The sequence below is a fragment of the Balaenoptera physalus genome, assembly GCF_965194825.1.
Source record: "Balaenoptera physalus genome assembly, chromosome: X".
In the NCBI taxonomy this organism is placed as follows: Eukaryota; Metazoa; Chordata; class Mammalia; order Artiodactyla; family Balaenopteridae; genus Balaenoptera; species Balaenoptera physalus.
In genome coordinates this window covers 34,164,877-34,179,851 of record NC_138903.1, presented here as the reverse complement: position 1 = coordinate 34,179,851, position 14,975 = coordinate 34,164,877, and the positions used below count along the sequence as shown (strand labels likewise).

The 14,975-nt window shown below is 43.8% G+C and overlaps 1 protein-coding gene across 3 annotated transcripts in view; it reads right to left on the bottom strand.

Annotated features, from left to right (window-relative positions):
- Nucleotides 1-14,975, bottom strand: part of CYBB (cytochrome b-245 beta chain) — a 112,561-nt gene that overhangs the window by 54,522 nt on the left and 43,064 nt on the right. The gene's annotated exons all lie outside the window — the stretch shown is intronic.

The window sequence follows — 14,975 nt, the reverse complement described above, 5'->3', positions numbered from 1 at the left end:
ATTTCTTTTTTTAAAAAAAAATCTGGTTGTGACCCAAAATTGATTTGGGGGTGCATTAATGGTTTATACCTACAGGCGGAAGAATTCTGGAAGTTGCGTTACATAAGACACGGACAGCAACACGAGGCTAGTAGGGCCCTTCCAGAGCAGGCCTTCCATGGTTTCCATGACTACCCATTTTTCAGGCCAACAAAATCACCCATGCAGTGAACCAAAACTGTCACGGCAACCTGCTCCTTCCTCTCTTCACCAGCACGGGGATGGGAGCGCAGCACACAACTACAGCAGCAGGAATGTGTACTCTTGTCACCAGCGCTCTCAGAAAGAATCTCGGCCTGGCTTTGTAGGAAGCCTCATGGCCCAGAAATGGTTTGTCAACGCATCCCACCCAGGCTATGGAGGCGCTGACCCCTTCCCTTACGTCGGAGGAGAATTCCTCCATTCAGGAGCTGGCCCCTCCGCAGGGTGTGGAGGAATTACTGGTGACCCCGAGAAGCCAAACCTTAGCTCTGAATCAGAGGACAGGCCTCCTCGTAGGCCTCCCTTTGTGTCCCTCTCCTTCCCAAGTTCACGGGCTTCCTTCAGCACTGAAGACGGTGAGAGTCAGCTCCCTCGCCATGTGGCCAACTACCAGTGCCATGGGGCTGCCCTGCCCATCTGGGCCTCACACCTGGAGCCGGGACCCCTGAGCGGAGGACCACAGCCTTTCCAGAGGGCAGGTCAGGTTGCCAGGTCTGATTTTTCTGCAGCGTCGTGAGCTGTGGGTGATGAGGGGAAGGAAATCTGGGAATTGTGGGTGTGGGGTGGGCGTGAGGGTGGCGGCCTTGTTCCACTTTTAGCTGCTGAAGCAAGAACATGTGATGTCCTGGGGGACCTCCAGCGAGTGGGGTGGGTAAGAGCGAGGGTTTTCAAGTCAGTGGCCTGGACTCAATCCCAGCTCTTCCACTTCAGGGCCGCGTGACTTTGACCGATTGTTTAACCTCAGCCGTGGCATCCACAAGTGTAAGCGCCACAGCTCAGTCCTGTTCTGAAGATGAAACGCGATGATGCCTGTGAACCACTGAGCACAGGGAACGGGCTCACTGGAGGCGGCTGCTGTTATTAACACCTTGCTGTTGTCGCCATGCGGGCTGGAGGAAATGGTGCAGAGGCCTAGGCAGTGGCTCTGGGAAGCAGCTAAACGCAGGTGTAGGGCCTGGGAACTGCACACACAGTACACTCGAACCCAGAAGCTTGCTCTACCTGAGACGGCAAACGTGGGTTTGGCTTGCTGGCCTGTTGGTTACCAGAAACTTCAAGGAGAGCGGTGCTGGGAAGGACTCTGAAGCCATGGAGAGTGTCAGGGTGGCCACCGAATGTCAGGATTGGTCACCGTGGCCCGGACGTGGGCTTGGAGTGCAGAGGAGGGGAGAGACTGCAGTGGGGAGACCAGGGGGGCACTTGCCTTGCTTGCCCCTTTAGTGATTTACTGTTTAGTGATTTAACCTTTAATCTTCCAGGATGTTCAAGGTGGCTCTTTAAAAAAACATTATTTCTGGTCAAAACCTTGCTGGGTGGTATGGAAGCCTCAACCATATTTCTGCCAGGCCACAGTCTGCAAGGTGCATATTTGAGGAGGCCGTCAGATGTATAATGGAGGTGGGTCAAACAGTAGAGAGGAAAAGAAGAAGGAGGAAAGAAACAGCCAGCCACAGGACAAGGAACGTAAACAGAAGGGAGAAAATTAGAACATGTGTAACTTCTGAAACAGTGTCCTAAGCTCAGGCCAGGTCCCAGCGTGAGGCAACTGCCAATATTCTGTACCTGACTGAACAACACTGCCACCTGGTGGCCAGGACAATGTGACCGTCGAGGGGTTCCTTTGAAAATCACACAGAGTATTTGAAAAATGTGGGGAAATGGGTGAATGGATAGAAAATTTAAAATCTTTAAAATATTGTGTTTTGTCACGTGCATGTAAAAGTGTGCTACAACTAGAGGGTAGCAGAAGTGAGATTGTAAGGTAAACGAGGAACATGCATCCATTTTTTTATAGCTGACATTTATTGAACGTTTACGACGTGCCAGGAGCTAGTCTAATTGTTCAATGCGTATTATCTCATTTACTCCTCACGCCAACCTTATGAGATAGTGCAATTATATCCCCATTTTCTATTTGTGGAAAATGAGGCATGGAGGGTGAATGCATCTAGCCCAGAGCCACTCAGCAAGGAACTGGCAGTACTAAAATCTCAACCCAGGCAGTTCAGCACAGAGCGCAGTGCATATATTTGAAATACAAAGGAAGCCAGAGATTGAATTTAAGTTTCAAAGATTCGAAGGGTAAGCAAGTAGAGATAATTTATTTTTTCCTAAGTGACTCAATATACAAATATGTACTGAGCCCCTTCTCTGTGCTCCCTACTGTATCCCCAAGTTGGAGAAATAAAATACACATGTAGGACACAATCAGAAAATAATATATAATCTCATCAGAACATGTTGTCAATTGTGCAGGGCCTAGTATAGTTGATGAACAGAAGGAATTAGGAGGCAGTCATGAGGGAGGCTAAGGAGTGAGGGTGGAAACATTTCATAATAAGCCAAACTAGGTTAATGGAGGTGTCTGGAATTCAACAGCGCCTGAAGCAAGGACTAGGACTCCACAGAGACAGACTAAATACTGTTGGGAGGGAGAGTTTTGATGATGGATAATAAACTCAACTGAATCGTCTTCCTGCACATATATTTACTTTTTAAATATTGTATTCCAGCTCCTTTCAAAAAGCATTTTGGTAATGAGATATCCTGGGCCTCCCATGTCCAAACAATGTTTTCTGGGAGCTCTTCACCTTTGTGTCTCTCAAGAAGAGAAGTGGGGAGCGTGCAGAGGGTAAGGGGCCTCATGAAGGGAGAGAAGAGGTTAAGGACATAGACTCTGGAGCCGGTCTACATTCAAATCCCTAGTTGATCTTGACAGCTGTGTGACTTTGGGCAAGTTACTTAACCTCTCTGTGCCTGTTTGCTTATTAGGTGGTGATCAGGATTAAGATGACTTAATTCATGTAAAGCACACAGAACAGGACCTGGTCCTCAATAAACTGCTCCTATATAATTATAGTAAGAGTAATAACCATACCTTAAAATGCACATTAGTGGGCTTTTTTGCATTTCCATGTGGCTGACCCTGTCCCTAGTCACGCTGAGGCAGCGTTGGCCTGTGACGGGCGAATGGAGGGATGTGATTGATGCTAGCACCTAAGAGAGGAAGGTAGTGTTGCCATTGGAGGTTGGCAAAAGGAAGAGTTTTTTGAGTTGTAGCCATGATCTTGAAAGCCAGGCTTCATTGTGAGAACCATTCTCTAAGTTCTTTGGTTCTCACTGAGCACATCAAAAGCAAATCCTAGGGCTTCCCTGGTGGCGCAGTGGTTGAGAATCCGCCTGCCGATGCAGGGGACACGGGTTCGAGCCCTGGTCCCGGAGGATCCCACATGCCGCGGAGCAGCTGGGCCCGTGAGCCACAATTACTGAGCCTGCGCGTCTGGAGCCTGTGCTCCGCAACAAGAGAGGCCGCGATAGTGAGAGGCCCGCACACTGCGATGAAGAGTGGACCCCGCTTGCCACAACTAGAGGAAGCCCTCGCACAGAAACGAAGACCCAACACAGCCATAAATAAACAAATAAATAAATAAATAAATAAATAATTAAAAAAAAAAAAAAAAGCAAATCCTAGAGGGCTGAGGCCTCTGGCAGAGCAGAAAGGACACTATTTCAGCCTGGGTCACCTAGAACAGACTTGCTGTCCCAGAGAAAAGTGGGCCGTGAGGGAGAGGAAGTGGGCGGTGGGCCCGCAGGGGGAGCTGTGGGAAGAGGGAGTACTCTGCATCCTCAGCCTGGGAAGGGACATATGGAATCAGTTGAGAGATTAGGGGCTTGCTTGTGCTTCTCTTCGCACTGGTGACTCTCTGAGGGACGCTTGTCCAAGGCCCAACCTAATCACAAGTTACCAAGGAGGAGGCGAGGTCAGACAGAGAGAGGGCAGGGACTTGCCCTCTGGTGTGGCCTTAGGGATCCAGAAGCCCTGCCTTGCCGGGGAGGTGGGATGTGAAGCTGAGGCCGAAAGCCTTCAATGTACCCCCTGTGGAGCAGCCGAGTCGCAGGCCCCGGAGGAGGGAATGGTGCTGGCTCCAGGGTCTGTAGCTCACAGTGAGCAGAGGAAGGCCAAGGAAGGCAGCAGAGGATGGGTCTCACCAGCTTCACACGTGGGCAGCAGCCCCAGCAGAAAGTGTAGGGCCCAGGTGTGAGCTAACACTGGCCTGACCTGGCCCCAGGACCAGCCTCAGGCCAGAAGGTTCAGGTGCCCCTCCGCCATGAGGTCGGTTGCACACAGTGTCTCCCCCACACACAGGAGTACCGCCATCTTAGTAAAGGTGGAGGGCAGGGAAGGCATCCTGAAAGACAGAGCGTTTTATGTATGGGCAGAAGACCTAAATAGACATTTCTCCAAAGAAGACATACAGATGGACAACAGGCACAAGAAAAGCTGCTCAACATCGCTAATTATTAGAGGAATGCAAAGCAAAACTACAATGAGGTACCACCTCACACCACTCAGAATGGCCATCATTAAAAAGTCTACAAACAATAAATGCTGGAGAGGGTGTGGAAAAAGGAACCCTTCTACACTGTTGGTGGGAATGTAAATTGATACAGCCACTATGGAGAACAGTATGGAGGTTCCTTTAAAACCTAAAAATAGAACCACCATATATGATCCTGCAATCCCACTCCTGGGCATACATCTGGAGAAAACTATAATTTGAAAAGATACACGCACCCCAATGTTCAAACCAGCACTATTTACAATAGTCAAGACATGGAAGCATCCTAAATGTCCATCAACAGAGGAATGGATAAAGAAGATGTGGTACATATATACAGTGGAATATTACTCAGCCATAAAAAGGAACAAAATTGGGTCATTTGTAGAGACATGGATGGACCTAGAGACTGTCATAAGTCAGAAAGAGAAAAACAAATATCATATGTTAACTAATATATGTGGAATCTAGAAAAATGGTACAGATGAACTGGTTTGCAAGGCAGAAATAGAGACACAGATGTAGAGAGCAAACGTACGGACACCAAGGGGGGAAAGTGGGAGGGAGGGGTGGTGGTGGGATGAATTGGGAGATTGGGATTGACATGTATACACTAATTGTATAAAAAAGATAACTAATAAGAACCTGCTGTATAAAAAAATAAAATAAAAATTAAATAAAAGATGTGGTACATATATACAATGGAATACTACTCAGCCATAAAAATGAAGGAAATAATGTTGTTTGCAGCAACATGGACGGACCTAGACATTATCATACTAGGTGAAGTAAGTCAGACAGAGAAAGACAAATATCACATGACATCACTTATATGTGGAATCTAAAATGTGACACAAATGAACTTATCTACGAAACAGAAACAGACTCACAGACATAGAGAACAGACTTGTGGTTCCCAAGGGGGAAGGGGGGTGGAGGAGGGATAAATTAGGAGTTTGGGATTAGCAGATACAAACCACTATATATAAAATAAACAACAAGGTCCCACTGTATAGCACAGGGAACTGTGTTCAATATCCTGTAAGAAACCATAATGGAGAAGAATATGAAAAAGAATATATATGTATATGTATAACTGAATCACTTTGCTGTACAGCAGAAATGAACACAACATTGTAAAACAACTATACTTCAATAAAATAAAGTTTAAAAAAATGAAAGACAGAGCATTTTAAGTCTAAGATGTCCAGTTATTCCAAAGAGACTGTTCAATTTAGCCCAGATGGAGACAACCGGCTTAGCAAAGTTTCGTTTTGTTTGGGGTTTTTTGGTGTGTGTGCACCAAATGGGGATGGGGGGGGTCCATTCTAGAATATAAAGAAGCTCCATTTTACTTGGCTAAGTGTGAGGAAATCAGTGATTCTGTTACCTTTCGACACATATATCTGATGAAATATTCATCTGCTGTTAAGCCCCAGACACCTGCCTTTCTTATACAGCAAGATTTCTGGAATGCTGGAGAGCCCAGCTGCAGTGTAATCACCTGGGGGAACTTTAGAAAAACCCTGATGCCCGGGTCACACTCCCACACTTTACCTCTTAAGTAGTCTGGGGTGTAGCCTGACTTCAGAATTTTCTAAAGCCCCCAGGTGATTCTAACAGGCAGCCTAGGCTGAGAACCACTATACCGGAAAACATGGGCCCCATTGCTCAGGACGCCCTGTTTGAACACAGAAATAATAGAGTGAGGACTACCTGTTCTTACTGCAAATACAATCTTCCTGACACGAGGGGAGGAAAATGATATCCAAGAATGAGACCTGGCTGACCTGACATTTTTGTGGTGCACTTAGCATTCTTCACAGAAAAGCAGGTCTTCAAGGCATCCAGCTTTCCAAATGCCTAGAACAGCACTGTCCAACAGGACACAAACCACAAATGCCAACCGCATATGACATTTTAAATTTCCTAACAGCCACATTAAAGAAGTAACTAGATGGGGTGAACCTAATGTTAATAAATCCCATATTTAGCCCAATATATCCAAAATATTATCATTGTAACATGTCAAACATAAACATTATTAATAAAAAATTCTATGTTTTTGGTACTAAGTCTTGGAAATCTGACATGTGTTTTACATTTACAACGCATTTCAACTCAGACTAGGAACATTTCAAGTGCTCAGTAATCACACGTGGCTAATGGCTGCCATACTGGTTTAGAAATCGTGGCATTCACGAGTATTAGATGCTGAATCAGAATGCTGTCCAAGGAGATGACATTTTAGCATAAAATTTATTTCCCTTTGGAAATACCTCGATGATATCATGGCCCTGAGAATGTAATATTTGTTTCCTCCTGTAATCCCAGGTAGCCCTGTCAGGTTACAGGGTCCTGCCTTACCTGAGTAGTTCTTTGGGACCTAATAGAAACCTTACTTATCTCTTTCCCTCAGAATCATCTTTTCAGAGAAAGTAGAGAATGAATTCAGTCTGGGAGGTGAATGTAAAGCAAGTCCAAGAAGTTCTAAGACCAGAAAAAGTGAGGTCAACATTCAGGCAGGGGAATTGGGATCTTTTTTCTTTTCCTGTAACTCCCGGTACTAGGAGAGAGGTTATGACCCTGGTGGCTGAAGAATACCACTCTGCCTCCTTTCGCAACTCTTGGGACCCTCTCTCTACTTCCAGATGCCCAGAGTTGACTGGTCAGATTGCAGGGCCAGGATTCATCCACTTAATTAAGCCCTTTACAGGTGAAAGATGTACCCTCTGGCACAGGTGGTGATTTCCCCCCCATTTGTCCTGTAGTTCCAAGAGTTGAGTATTGGCAGTAACACAAAATCCATGGGTTAGGTCTAACAGTCTGCTGTGGAGAGAAGGATTCTTCTAGATGTGTCAGACCAGGTACCTCAGGCCCGGGGGAGATAACAAAAGCTCTTGCTTCTTTCTCTCAGGAAACACTGTCCTTGGGGACTTTGAAGAAAGAGGTGAATGGTCTGGGTCAGGACTGAAGTCTTTCTTGGGCCTTGGCCTGACACCATTAAATGTCACCATGACCCCTTAACAAAACTCTTCCTCTACAATGTAAGCACTTAATAGTCTCCCTCCTAAACATCAGTTTGAAGAAAATATTTTTTTTCTCATTTATCTACTTAAGCAGTGTTAACTTCTTTGCTTCCAAAGAACAAAAAAATGACTTGATAAACCAGGTTTTGGGCTCACCTGTGCTGTGCCTCACTAGTTGGCCTTGAGAAGTCCTATCAGTTTTTCGGGGAAAAGAGGACAGTGGCCCTGAGTAGAAATGTTGTTGTAGAAGAACAGGACTTCAACCCAGAGTTCTTTCCTCTGGGACCCTCATGGTTTCAGCCCAGTGGCCCCATTATCGCTCTTCAGAGCAGGGCTCCAGTGCTGGGAGCTATGGGGGGGTACCCTGCCTCAGCCCCCCCGCTGAGGCCCCAGCAGAAACGACTCCTCCCTACTGAGTAAGGGCTGCCTTATACGTACTCTGCCCCTTCATTCCAGGGTACCCCGGGAAATGCCACCAGGCTTGCTTCTTCCCTCGGTCTCCAGCATCTGCCAGACTTAACCACAATTGCAGTTTGGGCAAAGTTTAGGAGTCAGGAGAGCCTAGTGATTAAATGCTTGAGCTTTGGCACCAGACACTGTTGAGCTTGAATCCTAACCATACTACTTACTGTGCAACCACAGGAAAGTTCCTTTATCTCACTAGTCTCGGCTTCCTTTTCTGTAAAATGGAAATAATTGCAGTAACGGTCACATAGGATCGTGGAGAGGAATCAAAGTGGTCACGTGGATACGACGCTTAGCAGAGTACCTAGCTCGTGTCAACACTATCATTTTTTTCTCCCAGGTTCCAGCAACACTGACCTAAGAGCCGTTCCCTGATTATAAATGTCCTTTTTACTGATTCCGGGCTTTTGCACATGGTGTTCCCTTTACCAGAAATATTCTTTCCACTGCCTTCACCAGGCAAACACCTACTCATGTTTCAGATCTCAAGCAGAGGTAGATCAAAGTTTTATGGGGCCTTAAACTTAGTTTGGTCTGGGGAGAGGCTTTGAAAAAAAAGATTAAAAAACATGAATTCAAAATTAGGTACAAAATGAAAGAATATTCAGAATGAAAATCACAACAAATTACTGGCGACTTAGAGATTCCAATCCCTTCCCTCTGTGATCTCTTTGGACAATGTGGCAGCAAGGCTTAGTAAATGTGCTTTCTAATTGCATCCTGATTTCTCCTTGCTGCCTAGAAAGTGCTACAACTTCCAGCATTCACTGCGGGGCCTGAGGCTTAAGCTTTATAAACTTCAGGGTAAATTCATCTCTGGTCTGAGATTTTATGCCACTTTCTCTGTGAATTTCTCTGGACCTCCAAGACCAGATCTAGGCTCCTTATCTCTGTCCCTCGGACCTCCTGGGTAATAGTCCCATCATAGCGCTTATCTCAGTGCATTGAGATCACCAGGTTGGGTGTCTGACTCTTCAGAGACTGTGAGCTCTGGAAACGAGGGCTAGTATCCTACTCGCCAGTCTACTCTCAGTGCCTAGCCCAGCACCTGGCACACAGGGGTACTCTTCAAATACCTGTTGAACTAATGAATGAATATCTGGTTTCCCCCTCTAACCTCTAGGACTCCTGATTCTCCAGAGCTGAGAATTCTCTTCCCTGCTTCTCTTAGATGCCCACAGACCCACAATTTCACTCCGGTGACACAAAGACAATCCAACTAGTGGGCATTCTCACAAGATAACTGGATGTAACTGCCCCTATTTATTCAGTACATGATTTCTTCCTGAGAGCTTCTTTTTTTTTAATTATTTAAAAAAAATTTTTAAACATCTTTATTGGAGTATAATTGCTTTACAATGGTGTGCTAGTTTCTGCTTTATAACAAAGTGAGTCAGCTATACATATACATATATTCCCATATCTCCTCCCTCTTGCGTCTCCCTCCAACCATCCCTATCCCATCCCTCTAGGTGGTCACAAAGCACTGAGCTGATCTCCCTGTGCTATGAGATTGCTTCCCACTAGCTATCTATTTTACATTTGGTAGTGTATATATGTCCATGCCACTCTCTCACTTTGTCCCAGCTTACCCTTCCCCCTCCCCGTGTCCTCAAGTCCATTCTCTAGTAGGTCTGCATCTTTATTCCCGTCTTGTCCCTAGGTTCTTCATGACCTTTTTTTTTTTCTTAGATTCCATATATATGTGTTAGCATACGGTATTTGTTTTTCTCTTTCTGACTTACTTCACTCTGTATGACAGATTCTAGGTCCATCCACCTCACTACAAAAACTCATTTTTGTTTCTTTTTATGGCTGAGTAATATTCCATTGTATATATGTGCCACATCTTCTTTATCCATTCATCTGTCGATGGACGTTTAGGTTGCTTCCATGTCCTGGCTATTGCAAATAGCTGAGAGTTTCTTAACCAGGGACATATAATGCAAAAGGAGATAAGAACAGGATTTTTTTTTTTTTTTTGGAAAGAGGGCTAGGGAGCTTTCATATTCTTCCCCAAGTCATCATCTTAACTGAACCTTTATTTTTTAAAAATGACAGTGAAATGTCAGGTTGCCCAGCAAATGGCTGTTTTCCCCACTCGTTGTTGTCTGCAGACCCTATTTTTGTGGGTGTTCTCCCTCCCGTAAGCTAAAGGATGGTGGCCCCTTTGCCAGCCCCAAGGGGTGAATGCTGTGTAGTCAAAGGAAATCATGACAATGTCATTCTCCTTGCCAGAGACAGCTTTAGAGGTAAGGATGTGGCAACTCCAGCCAATAAGAAATTTGGGGAATTCTGCTGCAGGGGGTTGGTGGCTTCTAGGAAAAGATTTTCCTCCTGAAAGAATAGAGATACCCAAAGGGAAATCCTTTTTTCTTATTTTGGATTCAGTTGTGTAAATGTGATGCCTGGAGCCCAGACTGTCATCTTGCAATCATAAAGAGACAAATGTGAAGATGAAGCAACAAAACTTGCTAGGTCAGATAACAAAATCCTATTGTTTAAGCCACTTCTAATCAGATGTTCTACAAATTGTAGCTGAAAGCACCTTGATAGAATTTCTGATAAGGCCAAGGAGGTGAATGGGGGGGGGTGAACTGAAGAATGTCTAGAAATCATTTCATTATTTTGATGGTTATCATGATATTAATATACATTTTTGGAATGTGCTTGGAAATTGTAAAAGCATTTCACCTTAACAGCATAATTGACTTTTTGAAGGTAGAATACTCACCAATTCACATTACATTTTTAAAATAAAAAGATTTTCTCATCTCTTGACTCAAGCTGGAAATGAGAGGAGCCAAGCGATTTGTGTGTGAACAAACCTCATTTCAAAAGGAAAAGAGTAGGGCTTCCCTGGGCTCAGTGCTTAAGAATCCGCCTGCCAATGCAAGGGACACAGGTTCCAACCCTGGTCCAGGAAGATCCCACATGCCATGGAGCGACTAAGCCCATGTGCCACAACTACTGAGCCTGTGCTCTAGAGCCCACGAGCCACAACTACTGAGCCCACGAGCCACAACTACTGAAGCCCACATGTCTAGAGCCCAGGCTCCACAACAACAGAAGCCACTGCAATGAGAAGTCCACACACCGCAACGAAGAAGGCAAAAATAAATAAATAAATAAATAAATAAAATGTTAAAATTAAAAAACTTAAAAAAAAAACGTTTAGCACAAAAACAGAAATATAGATCAATGGAACAGGATAGAAAGCCCAGAGATAAACCCACACACATATGGTCACCTTATCTTTGATAAAGGAGGCAAGCATATACAGTGGAGAAAAGACAGCCTCTTCAATAAGTGGTGCTGGGAAAACTGGACAGCTACATGTAAAAGAATGAAATTAGAACACTCCCTAACACCATACACAAAAATAAACTCAAAATGGATTAAAGGCCTAAATGTAAGACCAGACATTATCAAACTCTTAGAGGAAAACATAGGAAGAACACTCTGTGACATAAATCACAGCAAGATCCTTTTTGACCCACCTCCTAGAGAAATGGAAATAAAAACAAAAATAAACAAATGGGACGTAATGAAACTTAAAAGCTTTTGCACAGCAAAGGAAACCATAAACAAGACTAAAAGACAATGCTCAGAATGGGAGAAAATATTTGCAAATGAAGCAACTGACAAAGGATTAATCTCCAAGATTTACAAGCAGTTCATGCAGCTCAGTATCAAAAAAACAAACAACCCAACCCAAAAATGGGCAGAAGACCTAAATAGACATTTCTCCAAAGAAGATATACAGACTGCCAACAAACACATGAAAGGATGCTCAACATCATTAATCATTAGAGAAATGCAAATCAAAACTACAATGAGGTATCACCTCACACCAGTCAGAATGGCCATCATCAAAAAATCTACAAACAATAAATGCTGGAGAGGGTGTGGAGAAAAGGGTACCCTCTTGCACTGTTGATGGGAATGTAAATGGATACAGTCACTATGGAGAATGGTATGGAGGTTCCTTAAAAAACTAAAAATAGAACTACCATATGACCCAGCAATCCCACTACTGGGCATATACCCTGAGAAAACCATAATTCAAACAGAGTCATGGACCACAATGTTCATTGCAGCTCTATTTACAATAGCCAGGACATGGAAGCAACCTAAGTGTCCATCGACAGATGAATGGATAAAGAAGATGTGGCACATATATACAATGGAATATTACTCAGCCATAAAAAGGAATGAAATTGAGTTATTTGTAGTGAGGTGGATGGACCTAGAGTCTGTCATACAGAGTGAAGTAAGTCAGAAAGAGAAAAACAAATACCGTATGCTAACACTTATATATGGAATCTAAAACAAAAAAAAAGGTCATGAAGAACCTAGGGGCAAGACGGGAATAAAGATGCAGACCTACTAGAGAATGGACTTGAGGATACGCGAGGGGGAAGGGTAAGCTGGGACAAAGTGAGAGAGTGGCATGGACATATATACACTACCAAATGTAAAATAGATAGCTAGTGGGAAGCAGCCGCATAGCACAGGTAGATCAGCTCTGTGCTTTGTGACCACCTAGAGGGGTGGGATAGGGAGGGTGGGAGGGAGGGAGATGCAAGAGGGAAGAGATATGGGGACATATGTATATGTATAACTGATTCACTTTGTTATAAAGCAGAAACTAACACACCATTGTAAAGCAATTATACTCCAATAAAGACGTTAAAAAAAAATCTGCTGTATAAAAATAAAATAAAATAAAATAAAATACATTTAAAAATTAAAGGAAAAGAGTAGACTGTAAGTACACCTGAGAAAATATTCTGTCAGTGAAAAAACTTTCTAGGGTAATAATCCCGAACAGGGAGGGATACATTTGGAGATTGGGATTGACACATACACAGTAGTATATATAAAATAGATAACTAGTAAGGACCTACTGTATAGCACAGTGAACTCTACTCAATACTCTATAATGGCCTATACGGGAAAGGAATCTCAAAAAGAGTGGATATATTCATATGTATAACAGATTCACTTTGTTGTACACCTGAAACTAACACAGCATTATAAATCAACTATACCCCAATAAAAATGAAAAGAAAATAATTCCCAACATTTTCAATTACAAAGGACGTCTTTTAAGGTGACTTCCCACATGATGGTGGTTGAATTTTTAACACCTGTTCATGGTAGGGACTCGAGGGGTGATGACGAAGTTACTTTAAATACAGTGACACTTTTAATCAGTCCTGTTCTATCACTCACAACAGCATCCCCATGGGTGTGAAAGGCAATTGTACAAATGTGTGCCAGACATCTCTGAATAGTGTCAAACATCCCTAGTTAGTGGAGAGGAGTGCAATGCCTCTGCAGTTCTTGGAGGTCTGCAGCTCTACAGCTGGGCATCGTTGTTCTAAAAAATTCTGCCACTCCACTTAAGAAGGTCACCTTGTCAGGAGAAGGCGCCACCAGGGAAGCAGTCTCCTCTGCACTGGGGTGGTGGTGGGGATGGTCCTGAAGCACCACTCCAAAATAGAATTTCTAAATCCTGTTTTGTTTCTTGAGTGCTATCGCTCCTGAGAACCTGACTCATTAACTGTCGAATTTAGGTAATTAAAATAGGAAGCCGACTGATAAGAAATTAAACCAGTGTGCATAATGTAGATGTCTACGGAGGATGATATTCCCAGGGCTCTAGGAAACAGGCTAATCAGGCTTCAATCAGGAACTCATCATTCGGAGAGAGAGAATTAATTCAGGATGGGAGGCAGGGAGGGAGCAGACGCACAGGCAGAATCTCAAAATCTCTCTGGATGAATCTCTCCTTGGCAGGAGGCAAATGCTGAAACCTCACACAGGGGAGTCTGGGTGAGAAGTTTTCTGATAACCTGCTGCCAAGAGATGCTGCTGCTGCATCCTGCTGTATACTCCGCAAAGATGCTCTGGGTACCAAACCCTGCTTAAACCTGCACTGTTTTAGACGTCCTTGGCCCGATAATTTCCAGAGAAACAACCACACAGAGAGGGTGACAGGGAGGCGTGAGGCATCCCCTCAGGCAGGCTTCTGCAGCGGACACACCTTCTTAGCAGGTTAGGGACCTAGTCTGATAGGGTATCTTGTGCGCTGGGAAAGAAGGGATCAGGGATGTTTCTGAATTCTCAGCTCTGTAGAAATCTCTGCTGATATGAAGTGCCTTTTTTGAAAAAGAGAAGAGGCTCAAAACATCACTCGTATAGTGTAGAGTTGGTATTTCTGAGCTCTTTCCCAGCTGGAAAGATGTTCACAGAGAATACAGTCTCCTGGAAGGGGGTACCCGGAGAAATATGGTCATGGAGGAATAATATATACTGTACTTCCCTCACCCCCTTCCAAATCTTTACAAACTTGGGCCTGAACACTGTAAAATGAACTATCACAGTGGGGCAGGGGCAGGGCGTGAGCTACAGGTTCATATATTAAGCAGTCAACACTCGGTGGTTAAAATGGAGATTCATGAAAAAGAATTACCCACAGTTTGCCAGTAAACATCCCAAATTTATGCTTTTAAGCTATTAGTACTGATAACATGCATGTTTTCTTCAAATAGATTTTCAAAGTCTGCTGTAGTTTTCAGAGCATTCATAGGGAAGTTAAAATTTACTCATAACTTTAAATAAAGAGAACCCATAAAAGAGGGCTGAGTAGATTCACATTGTTAGGGAAGCTTTGTGAAAACAAATGAAGTAATTGGTACAACTGTTAAATGGAATATGAACTCTAGATTAGATACTAGTATTGTATCCATGTTGAACTTCCAGAATTAGATCATCATTCTGTGGCTATGTAAGAGAATGCCTTTGTTCAGAGTATAAGAGAATACACACTGAAGTATTTAGGAATAAAGGGTCAGAAGAGGGAAAATAAGAATTATGAAGCAAACATGACAAA